Source organism: Halichoerus grypus, chromosome 10 (genome assembly GCF_964656455.1).
Source record: "Halichoerus grypus chromosome 10, mHalGry1.hap1.1, whole genome shotgun sequence".
NCBI lineage: Eukaryota > Metazoa > Chordata > Mammalia > Carnivora > Phocidae > Halichoerus > Halichoerus grypus.
In genome coordinates this window covers 98,010,543-98,023,176 of record NC_135721.1, presented here as the reverse complement: position 1 = coordinate 98,023,176, position 12,634 = coordinate 98,010,543, and the positions used below count along the sequence as shown (strand labels likewise).

General features: G+C 44.3%; 1 protein-coding gene across 3 annotated transcripts in view; it reads right to left on the bottom strand.

Moving 5' to 3' along the window:
- KIF16B (kinesin family member 16B) overlaps positions 1–12,634 on the bottom strand; it is a 297,963-nt gene that overhangs the window by 70,936 nt on the left and 214,393 nt on the right. The window lies entirely within an intron of this gene.

Below are 12,634 nucleotides of genomic sequence, written 5' to 3'. Positions count from 1 at the left end.
GTACTTCAAAACATTCTAGATTTTCAATCCTCACGGACAATGATTATGTTTTACTGAGATGATTAGGGTCACCCAAGACCAACTGCCCGAGCACCTTTCAGCCCTTCTCAAAATGACACTGTTGCTACATTCACTCTCCTCTTCCCCATCCCCCCCAGACCTCTTCATCTTCACTTCATTGTCCCCACTCACCTCTACTTAAAGGAGAGTCCCTCCCCAAGGTTGGCCTCCAACTGTCCTGCTTCCTCTTACCCACAGAACATTTGTCTCTGTCTGCCCTCAGGCCTTTGTCACGGACATCCACCCATCTTCCTCAGGTAAACAAAGATGTTATCTCCCTGACTGCTCCTTCATGACTCCCCTTTGCTCTGCATTGTTCTAGTTTTTGTATGTTTCTCTCCCCTCCACTTAGTGGACCCAAGAGTACATGAACTATTTATTCATCTTTCCTATCCTTCAATATCTTGATACTTCCAGCATGGTCTTTAAAAAAACAACAGGTACCAAATGAGTATTTGTTAAATAATAAATGGATGCATAATGGAGACAGTGGAGCCCAGAGTCTCTTTTCAATAAACACTTTTCTGTTGCACTAATTCCCTTTCTATGCTGAAATGTGGGCAGTGGAATGACCTGCATTTTAGGCCTTTTCTGACTTACCTATAGCTGTTTAAAGTTTTTAGAAAGTAAGCATTAGAGGAGATAATGGGAGAGGGTAAAGAATTATAAAACAAAGAAAGAGAAAATGTTGTTTATCAAATTCCTTTGGAGAGAGAATCTGCTGATGTAGAAGAAATACCATGATGACAGGTTTGGGGTAAGAAACGAGGTACGGGGAGTAGATGTGAGACTCCCCAAAAACATATCAAGAAACAAAAGGTGGTCTCTAAGTTGCCTTTGGGGGGGGTGGGTCCTAGGAACATAAGAGTGTTTGTTTCTGAATGTCAAGGTCCTTTGGGTATGTAAACTTGGGAGAGAGGCCTAAAAAGTAGGCTGAAGTGGAATCTTTCCACTTAGCAAGGGGGCAGCAGCTGGAGCTCCCAAAGGATATCTTGGAGGCAGGAGGGAAGGCCGGTGCTTTTGGGAGAACATAATTAGCTAACAGGGTATCTTCAGTTACTTGTTCTGAGATGTGCAACGCACCTCCTTCCTTGGTTTCCTTAGGGAAATTTCAGGCAAGTTTATATACCTTTCTTTCTGAGAAACCCAAAGGAGTGCTGAGCTCTACAGCCAAATGGACACAAAGGAAAAGACACCATGTCAGCAACCACCTAGGCAGCCAATAGCTGCCATGGGAATCATGCCCACAAACTGCGTCATGAGATCTGGAAGTGAGCAGGCATCCCCCTCCATGGCAGTGGCCCCAGGAACCAGCAGCCTATGAACTCTGGAAATTCTGTCTCCAAGGCACCTGAGTGAAGAAATTGGGCCCCAGCAGGAGGAGCATGGTCTTAAAGCCAGTGCACTGGGCAAGGAGAGAGGAATCTATAATCCAATCCTAGGTCTGCCCTGACTGTTGGTGACACAGACGGGAGGTGTATGGAGTTTGGAGCATTTTAAAGACTCCTAAAAGCAGGAGACCCACGCAGATATAAGATTACTCAGCCCAGTTATCCAAGAAACTCCCCAGATATCCTTCTGCATAGATGTAGCACCAACAAGTACAGGAAGTGCCTCAGAGCCCTTGGCTTCTAGACCTGGGTTGAACATGGCGTGCCATGCAGAAAGGAGCTGACTAGTGAGCTACACCACATCTACATAACTATGAAGGGATGCAAAATCAAACAGCGCTTTCTAGCTGACCCAAGTCTCAGCCTTTTGAAATAACTAGAAATTACCACTTCTATATGCTTCAATTTCAGCACCTTCAAAATCGGGATAATACCGTTTATTTTAGTGTACTTTATCTAGCAGTTTGAAGGTAAATTTGAAAGAATGTAAAAAGACTCTAAGATTCTGATAAAATGGATGCCTTTGAAATCCAAGATCATTACTAATAAGTACTTTTCCCTTCCCTTAACACCTCTGTAAAACCAGTGAGGAATAGTGAAAATTACCCTACTTTAAAATTGTGTGAAATTGCGAGAATGAGAGCCTAACCAATTTTCCTTCAAATTACCAAGATATTCAGAGGCAAAGCCCAGAATGCAAACTCTCTACCAGGCATCACTGGAGAATGGAATAATGAAAAACTCTGGATTAAGACAGACTTGGATCCTAACTTTAGCCCATTGCCTAATTAGCTGTGTGACTTTGGTTCTATTTTGCAACTCTTCCAGCTTCAGTTTCTTCACCTGTGAAATGGGCTCGTGATACTAACCTACAGATGAAGGAAAAGCATGTGAAACAACCAGCAGGGTGTCGGGGTGCCCAGTAAATGGTAACTCCTGGAACTGTGATCCTGTTCCTAAAGAAAGCCTTTTCTTATGCACGACTGAAAGGCAAGGGGTATCCTCAGGCAGCAATTGCAAAGAGGGGAACTCAAACCATTTTGTGACCTATTTTAAAACCAATTCATTTCAGGAAGAGATGTAAAACCCCCAAAATTCTGAAGTTAAGGAAGACAAAATATTAATATAGTCTTATAAGGAAAAAACATATTTGAAATGAAAATTCAAGGCCTGGCCACACATGATGACCGCTTTCCTTTGGTGCTTGTGAGTCAACTCATTTCTTCTTTGCTGTTTCTCATATATGCAGCCTTTACCTTGTGAAGAGAAACACAACTGCTCAAGTGAAAGTGACAGAAAAGATTAGTTGCTTTGTGTGAAAACAGGGGAAGGGAAAAGTGTTTTTTCTTAAATTTTTCAGTGAAAGACAATGTTCTCACAGAGATGGAGGGGTGCTTAAAAAAACAGGATAAAATATGATTCTTCGAGTCCCAATGTTATTTCTTTCACTTGTTATTTATGTTTGAAAATAATACACAAACTGAATATTGGGATCTAGATGGACCACAGCTTATGCAACACTCCATTTGTCTCAGCTATACTAATACACACGCAGGGAGATAATCTATCAAGTTACTAATAAGCAGAGATTCAGATGCCAACACACAAATCCTTCTGAACATTTATATTCTATCAAGTTGGGAGTATTTCTAAAAGATGTATGTGTGCATAGTTTATCTAATAGACTGGAATGGCTCTTATTTCTGTCCTGCCAAATAAAGAGAAATTTCTCTGACTGTAAATGTGACTGCTTCAACTCTCAAACTGCAAATTTTCTGGGCATTTCCTTTTCACGCTCCCTGGCAGGTCTATCCACCATCAAATTCTCCAGGTTTGTCAAAGCCTTAGTAATAGCCCCAATTTACAAAGTGCCTGCAACTTGGCCAGAATTCGAGATAGAAAATCAAAATACAAACAAAAACAAGAGATTTTGAAAACAGGCAAGGATGTGGAAATGGCCACCATGTTTAGACCAACACTAAAATATGGCCTCGACTTCTAAAAAGTGCAGAAAGTAGTGAAATGTAGAAGGCACATTAAAATGAATAAGCAAGGGCACCAGTATGGCTCAGAGTTCTCAGATCTGACATGGGCATTTGGTACGTGGTTCACCCTACTAGCTGTGTGGCCTTGAGCAAGTCATTCATAATTTCCCAATTCATTAAATGCAAATAATACCCCAATTTTGGTATCGTTTCCACATTTCTGGAAATGTCTGGCAAAGAACCCGGGCTGAAGAAGGTACTTGATGGATGACGGTGTCCTCCCTTGAAGAGAGGTTGCAAACTCAACTGGCCTACAGGGCTCAGTGAGAAACGAAACTCCAAGAGGCTCCACGAGTGTCAGGATGTAGGACAAAAGGGAGCGTAGCGGGCGTCTACGTGTTGTTTGAGCACCTTCAATTCTGCTACAGAGGATGGACAAAGCTCATCAGAAGGACTAGGCACTACCAGTAAGTAAGCTAGCAGTTTATGGGATATAAGTAAACCTCAGAGAATGTGTCAGAACAGACAGCCAGTACTCAAGCAGCTTGCGAGACACAAACGAATTCATAAGATACGCCAAATAAGGGCCTATAACCTATAGGGCATGTCAGAGAAAGGTAGAATAGATAAATATGAGGGAACAGATAAGAACATTACCTAGAGAAAGAAAGTCTTAGGTCATGATCATGCCTGCTCGGGGCCAACAGCTAATTCAGTCCCGCATGGAAGACCATTGGTGACCTGCTCCTATGCTGGGTCCACGTGTGCTCTACCTAAGAAGTGCAGGTGACAACCAGGGCTGTCCAGCAGGCCACCGGCCAGGTATGCTGCCATGGAGCAAGTGTGCACTGCCTCTGGGTGCCCTGTGTTTACTGAGGCCCCTTGCTCACAACTGTAGTCCTGACAAGCAGAGCAGGAGAGGCTGTGGTGACAGAGAGAGACAGAGCAGGTGAACATGGTGTGATCCTGGGGTGAGAGAGTACACACCGCCCCCCTGCCGGTCCCACGCTCCATGCGCCCACCTGCCCCTCATCCTCCTGCATCTGTGTGTGCGTGTTTAAACTGACTTAATAAACTGGGTGATCAGAGACTTCATTTGGTCTGTGAGCCTTTTTGTGCAGTGGGGACTTGGTGTGGACCGTTCCCTCAGGTGATCTCCTCTGACTGGGAGCCATGAAGACTGTGGCATGGCAGAGGGCACGGGAACTGTCCCAAGAGGAGCTACTGTTCAGCCCCAAGCTGGGCTACCCTTTGGGACAGCGGTCTAGGGTTCTCACATTTTCTGATGTTTTACAGAAACTCGGGAAATTAGGATTTCCGTGTCAGATCTCCCAAGTTCAAAATGTTGACAACTCGTTGAACATTTTGAAATTCTGTTCAGGCAAAATAAAGCTCATCCTCCATGGCCACTGCCGGTTTGCTTCTGCTGCCTTCGTACTGCTGCGCAACTCTGTCCGGCCCTGGCGCCGAGGGCCCTGTCATGTGGCCCTTGGGTTGTAAAAGCAAGATGCCCGCTGCCGTGTCTCACCTTCTGGGGCTCCCTGCTTATGGAGGCCCGGCAGACCTGAGGGCCCTCGCACTAAGTGTCTCCTCAACTCCAGGACAGCGATGACTGAACCCAGAAGGGGGGTCACGTACCTAAGTTCACGTGACAAAAGAAAATGGACTACTGAGCGGGGCGCTCAGGCGTTACTCAAAGCTGGCTACAAGCCTGTGCTAGACAGCTTCCCCAAGGCTACACCACCCTGCTCTCAGGCCTCCCTTGTTTCCTCTGCCTCTCCTCTCCTTCTCAGGCCACTGACCACGAGTCAGAACAAAATGAGGCACATCTGGGGGCAAGAGTTGGTGACTGTTCCTGTGGTACCTTTGACCAAAATCAGACGACTGAAATGAGGAACGGTTTTGTTTTGGACGTTGTGTGTTCGAGGTAAAGTGTGTACTCCTGTGCTCCTTTGGTCTACAAGTGGACCAAAATGATTCTGCACAGAAGGGCCTATCTCCTGCCACCACTTGAAGAAAGGCAGGGGCCTGTCTTTTCCTGAACAGCCTGTGGGGGAGGAGGTATGACTAGGGCACCAGAGGGCTCCTTATAAGAGAAGACTCCAGAACATGTGCTTCCTGAGCAAGGGGCTGGAGTGCCCAGGTGCCCAGAATAATGTCCAGGGGGTGGACAGTGGGCAGAGGGCTACCCCTCTGTGCAGAACAAAACTGAACTCCTCTGTGGGTGCTGGAGACCGTCAGAGCCGGGACGTGTGCGTGCTGGCGTGCGGGAGGGTGGAGTGGGGACGTCGGGAGGGAGGCAGGAGTCACTGGCTTTCTTGCACGCAGACACAGTCCAGGAGCTTGATTTGCCCGTCCTTGCCCTGGACGACGAGAGAGGCAGCCACGTCGTGAGGAACCCAGTGGGTGGGATGGCTGATCAATGACTGAATCCACAGGCACAGTCAGAGCATGGGGAGCCTGTAGGGGGCTGTGTACAAAGGGCACATGGTCACATATTCCCAAAGCTCTACCCAGGCTCTGACCAGTGAGAGCAGCTGGTGGCGGACTTGTGTGGGTCATATTGTTGAGTTATATCTCCTGGGTGATCATTACCAGTCAGGGCCTGTGGGAGGGCCGGGGACCCAGTGATAAGGGCCCAAGGGCTTACGTCTCCAGAGAAGACCAGCTATAAACATGACAGTGACTGGAAGAAAACCATGTGACTGTGGGCTGTGACACCTGCTCCGAAGGGAGGAAACCGGGTGACAGGACAGAGGATGGGTGGGGGGAGGAGCTACCACAGAAGTCACCACTCTAGGAAGGAGACAGGAAGACCATCTCCTGGTAAGATCACCTACAGTTTTTACAGAAATAAAACTTCTCAGGAAAGAAAATATTTAAAAAATACACCAGTGTTGGCTTCTTTCTTTATACTAAAATATTAATATGTAAGTTAAAGGGCAGAGAATTGAAAACAATGCTGGAAACATCAGCTTATTTCTAGAACATAAGAGTATGCCAGCCTCTGTTGGACTTAACCACAGACTTCCCAGGCCGGTGTTTTGTATCCTGCTAAAATGTAATTTAAAAATTAAATTCTCTCCACTCTGGTCCTGGCTAACTGAAAATGGCAACTATAACGCAGTTGTAATTGATTTCTTGTATCAATCACGGACGAGCATGTGAAGCCGGAGTGTTAGGATGACTGCTGTAGTCCAGTCAGTGGTATAACCTGTGCCGGCTGCGATTCAGGGCCAGCGCATCTCGTGACAGGTACCTTCTGCCAGCCAGCAGGTGACATTCAGTGATACTGGGCACAGAATGAGAGGAGCCAGACTGGCACACCCTCTGCCCCTCTGCCCGCCTCTGACAGCAGTCGGCAGGACAGACATCTCTTGGAGAGAACATGGACACAGCCCCAGAAGGATGTGTTACTGTGACCTGCTGGAAGGGATCACTGCAAGGGCTGTGGGAAATGATGCCCTCACCCCGGGGTTCCCAGGCACGTGTCCTTCAAGGATCAGTAAAATAAGGGGGTGGAAGATGGAGGGAGTGCATCATGGAGATGACAACCTTCTGTATCGTCAAATAAGGACATTAAGACAGACACCATTCCACAAACTTTCATATACCCATACAGCGGGATGCTATTTAGCAATAAAAAGAAACAAATCACTGTTATATTCAACTACGTGGACGAATCTCCGAAGCATCAGGCTACATGGAAGCAGCCAGACACAAAGGAGTAAGTGCTGCCCCGTCCCATTTACACAGCATGCTAGAGCAGACACAACTAATATGTCGTTACAGAAAGCAGCTCACAGCTTGCCTAGAGGCTGGGCAGGGGCGCGGACTGTAAAGGGGCACAAGAAACTTTCTGGACTGACTGGAAAGTCTGAAGTCTTGATGGGGGTGCTGGTTACATGGGTGTATACGTGTCAAAACTCCTCAAAGTACACTTAAAATGTGTGCATTTCACTGTATGTAAATACGTTATGCCTTAACAAAGTTGATTGAAAAAATTAAATGTGACCAAAAAACAAAACCCTATATATCTATTCTCATAGTTACTTCATAAAAGAAAGTTGTTTTTAATCCCTGAATAAAGAAGATACAAAAAGACAGCCCTTTTGAATTAAGTATTAAATTTTAGTTTAATGAAAAACACGATTTTTTTCATTCTAAAGCCCAGCGATGGGAAACTCCATGGGACTGACCAGGGATCAGAAGATGAGCATTTGAGAACCACTGTTGTCTCCCTTCCTCCCCCATATCCCACTCCCTGTACCTGATCTCAAATGTACCTTAACCAGGCTCATGACTATTCATTCAGCAATGAACAATACAACTAGAGCTACCCGATTGGGGATGACAGGAAAAAGGCATGACTTAAGTAACTAAGGAATTTTATCTCAGGAAAGGCAGGCAGAAAAGGGCAGGAGGCAGAGGGAACAGGAAGGGTGAAGGAGAAGTGGAGAGAACTCTGGGCAGCTACACCCCTGAGTGCCTCTTCCCAGTCCCCTCTCTGGGGCCTGCAAATTCAGCTCATGAAGACTTGCACCCAGGGGGCCCTGTGTGTTCATGGGTCAGCTTGGCCCCTTAAATGAACTGGCAGCAACCACCAGCAAGTTATACAGTCAACAGGGGTCTAATACCAGGAATCAAGACCCTCCCCTGCTGGTCACAGAGCCTTGCCAGGTGCATTCAGGACCCCAGGAGACCTTTAAGACCATCATGGGGGAAAGGTACAAAAAAGAAATTGATTTTTATTTAAAAAAGAAGCAGCAAAGATTTTTCTGAAGTTTAAAGTGTAATAGTATAAAATATCTATATACATTAACATCAGATTTTCCTTCAAAGAAGGTCTAAAACTAAATAGACTTTTAAAAAATAATACTTTTTACCTTAGCCACCTTAAATCCACTGGTTCACCAAGAAAAGATTTTAGTAGTAGCCAAACTGTTATCATAAGTGTGACTGTATGTTCTAGAAAACATTGCCAATGCATCAGATAGTCAGATAATGGATGGAAAAGTTGTCATACTTAATTGTTTTTAAAGATTTATTCGTTTTTTGGGGGGGGGAGAGCAAGTGCAGGGGGAGGGAAAGGGAGAGAGAGTCCCAAGCAGACTCCACACTAAACGTGGATCCTGACCTGGGGCTTAATCTCAGGACCCTGAGATCATGACCTGAGCTGAAACCGAGAGTTGGTCGCTTAACCAACTGAGCCACCCAGGTGCCCCCATACTTAATTTTAAAATTCAAGAGTGTTGAGGGGGGAATGAACAATCAAAATGAAAAAAAAAATCCAAAATTCTCAAAGACACAACTGTACATCGAAAGTCATTAGGATTCCAAGGGTAAAATCTCACTCAGTCCCTATGCCTTTTAAAAATTTACTTATTTTTTTTATGGGGCATCTGGGTGGCTTAGTCAGTTGAGTATCCAACTCTTGATTTCGACTCAGGACATGATCTCAGGGTTGTGGGATCGAGCCCTGCGTCTGACTCCTTGCTGAGCATGGAGTCTGCTTGTCCCTCTCCCTTCCCCCTCCCTGTTCTTGCTCTCTCTCTCCCTCTCTCAAATAAATAAAATCTTTAAAAAATTTAGTTATTTTTTTTAAAAACAAACACTTACTCAGCACTTAGGAAGCGGCAGACACCATTCTAAGCACTTTATACACCTAAATTCATACACTGCTCACACCAACCCAACCAGGCAGGTGTCTTTGTCCCTATTCTACAGTTAGTCTCTTGTGGACATTAACTGGCAGAGCCTGGAAAGGACATTGGCACACCCCAATAGCTATGTGTTTGCTGGGGCGTGGCCATTTTTGTTTTGTTCAAGAGAGGGACTGTACATTCGGGTCATGTTTGTTTCTAGTACTGAGGCCCTGAGACTTCTGTGACTGAGTATCCCCAGGAGAATGTGAGACGCTCAGCACACCTACCTGTGAATGCGTCTGGTGGCCCATCCTACACAGAGAACTGGGGATTCTCCAGGCAAATGCTCACAGGTCATTCCTGGTGCTGATTACAGCACCTGGGATAAGTACAAAAAGAAAGCAAAACAATGACATGCTTTCAGAACTTGGCTTTGATACCTTCAAAGAAAGCTGAACCCTTTGGTTTGGGATTTTATATATTCTGAGGTGAAAGCAGAGATTCTGAAAGGTCCCACATGATTTTCTGTATTTGGGTTCTCTAACTTGCCTTCACAGTAGCATCTTCACAATTTTGGCCAGATCTGATACGGCCTGAACTATTATTTACTTGCAATTTTTATTTAAATCAACTCAGCTTTTGTTCTAATTCTTTTCTTTTTTTGAGTTCTTGAAGTATAATTGACATACAACAATATATTAGTTTCAGGTGTATAATGTATATTATGAAATGATCACCTCCTAAGTCTTGTGAATCTCTGTCACCACACAGGAATGGTTACATTTTTTTTTCTTATGATGAGAACTTTTAAGATTTACTCTCTGTGACCCCAAGGGTAAACATTATATGTTTAAAAAAAAAAAAAAAAGAAGATAGCAGGAAGGGAAAAATGAAGGGGGGGAATCGGAGGGGGAGACGAACCATGAGAGACGATGGACTCTGAGAAACAAACTGAGGGTTCTAGAGGGGAGGGGGGTGGGGGGATGGGTTAGCCTGGTGATGGGTATTGAGGAGGGCACGTTCTGCATGGAGCACTGGGTGTTATGCACAAACAATGAATCATGGAACACTACATCAAAAACTAATGATGTAATGTATGGTGATTAACATAACATAATAAAATTAAAAAGGAAAGGAAGGAAGAAAGAAATAAAGAAAGAAGAAAGAAAGAAAAGGAAAGAAAAGAAAAGAAAGGGAAAGAGATGATAAGGAATTGGCGGGGTGTGCCAGTGGCTCAGCTGGTTAAGTATCTGCCTTCGGCTCAGGTCATGATCTCAGGGTCCTGGGATCAAACCCTACTTCTGGCTCCCTGCTAAGGGGGGAATCTGCTTCTCCTTCTCCCTCTGCCCCTCCTCTCTGCTCCTGTGCACTCTCTCCCTCTTTCTCTCTCTCAAATAAATAAAACTTAAAAAAAAAAATTTTAGTCTCTTAGCAACTTTCAGATAGACAGCATTATTAACTATAATCATCACAATCTGTACATGACATCCCCAGGACATATTTTATAACTTTTGACCATCTGCACCCATTTTACCTACCCCTACCCCGTCTCTGGCAGTCACCAATCTGTTGTCTGTATCTGTGAGCTTGGTTTGTTTTTCAGGTTCCACATATAAGTGAGATCATACTATAGCAATTAAGTATCCTCTTTATCCATGTCTTATCTTTTATGCATGAAATCAATTTAATAGTTATATTTTATTAACACACTTATCAGTTAAAATAAAATATATCTTGGGACGCCTGGGTGGCTCAGTGAGTTAAGTGGCCAACTCTTGGTTTTGGTTCAGGTCATGATCCCAGGGTCGTGAGATAGAGCCCCATGACAGGCTCTGCACTCAGCAGGGAATCTGCTTGAGATTCTCTCCATTTCCCTCTGCCCCTCCCCGTCCTCTCTTTTTCTCTCAAATAAATCTTTTTAAAAATTAAAAAAAATATATATATTATGCATCAACAAAAATCACTGCATGTCCTCCAGGGCTGTGAGTTCTCGCTTTAGGAGAATTCAAATTCTGAGCTGATAAAAGCCAGTCTTCACCCTCTAATTAAAAATATGGGATTAGGGGTGCCTGGGTGGCTCAGTCGGTTAAGCGACTGCCTTCGGCTCAGGTCATGATCCTGGAGTCCCAGGATTGAGCCCACATCAGGCTCCCCGCTCAGCGGGGAGTCTGCTTCTCCCTCTGACCCTCCCCCCTCTCATGCTCTCTCTCTCTCATTCTCTCTCTCTCAAATAAATAAATAAAATCTTTTTTAAAATATGGGATTAAAACATATACCTTCAGAAATTATTTTGATATATGTGTACATATCAATATAACATGTATGTACAAAGGGAGCTACACACACACACACACACACACACACATACAATTTCAAATGACTGAGAAAAGAAATTGAGCAGGAATTAGGCATTAAGTCAGGGGCAGTGAGAAGTACCGGATCATGGACATGGCATAACATTTGAATAAGAAACCACACAATCTGGCCAGTAAAGTTCAAAACAACACCACCACCACCCAGACATCATGTACTCTCAACAGGAACCTCAAATATATAAATTAATGCCTAGGTTTAAAAAATAAAAAGGAAAACAGTATATAGAAATAAGAAGCTAAAAGCTTGATTAATTATAAGATGCATTTGCATTGTTTCTCCTGGAAGACTGGAAAAGACATGCATGCCTAAAGGGAGAGGTTGATCCCAAGCACCCAGTAGCATGGTCGGGGGCCGGGGTTGGGGGTGGGGTGGGGAGGGCTGGCTTCAGGCTCCCTCCACTCTCCCACCCTACAGCAGCTCCACGCTGGTCCGCTTTCTGCAGTGCCCTTCCTCATAAATAATCTGCTGAACAAACGTCTCTGCTGAGAAGAAGTTTGGAAACCACTGGTGTGATCCAATTTCCCCATTCTACCAATGAGAAAACTGAGGCTCGGAGAAGGTAAAGACTCATGGTCACTCAACAAAGTGAAGCAGAATTAGAGCCTGAAGACCTCAGTGTCCAGACTCCCCGTCTGAGGTTCACTTCCAAGAACACCCTCATGCAGCTGCAGACTGTGACCCTAGTGGATGTCATTACATCAACAACCTCAACTATGCTTGAAAATGAAGAAATGTGACTCATCATTAATTCCTTGAGGAGGGGAGAGCATCCAGCAATATTTAATGAAGTGTTATGAGTCAATGGAACTAAATTAGGAATCAGATGAAGTCATTATTTCAGAAAGAATGATGTAAGGAAGCAGACACATCTCTTCCTGAAAAGTTGTAAAAATCAAATAATGCCTAAAACAGATTAGGGAAACCTTCCTAAATTAATAATAATAGAAACAACAATAAAAACAGCAGTAGTAATAAAAGCAATAGCTATAACTTATTATTATATACCAGGTACTAGACTCAACACTTTATGTGAGCTGATATCCTTATAACATAAACATTATTATTCCCATTTTTATAGATAAGAAAATCGAGCTTAAGCCCAGGGATAGGGTGACTGACTGTCCTGATTCACCTGGCACCAAATGGTTTCCCAGGGGTGGAGCTTCCAATACCTACA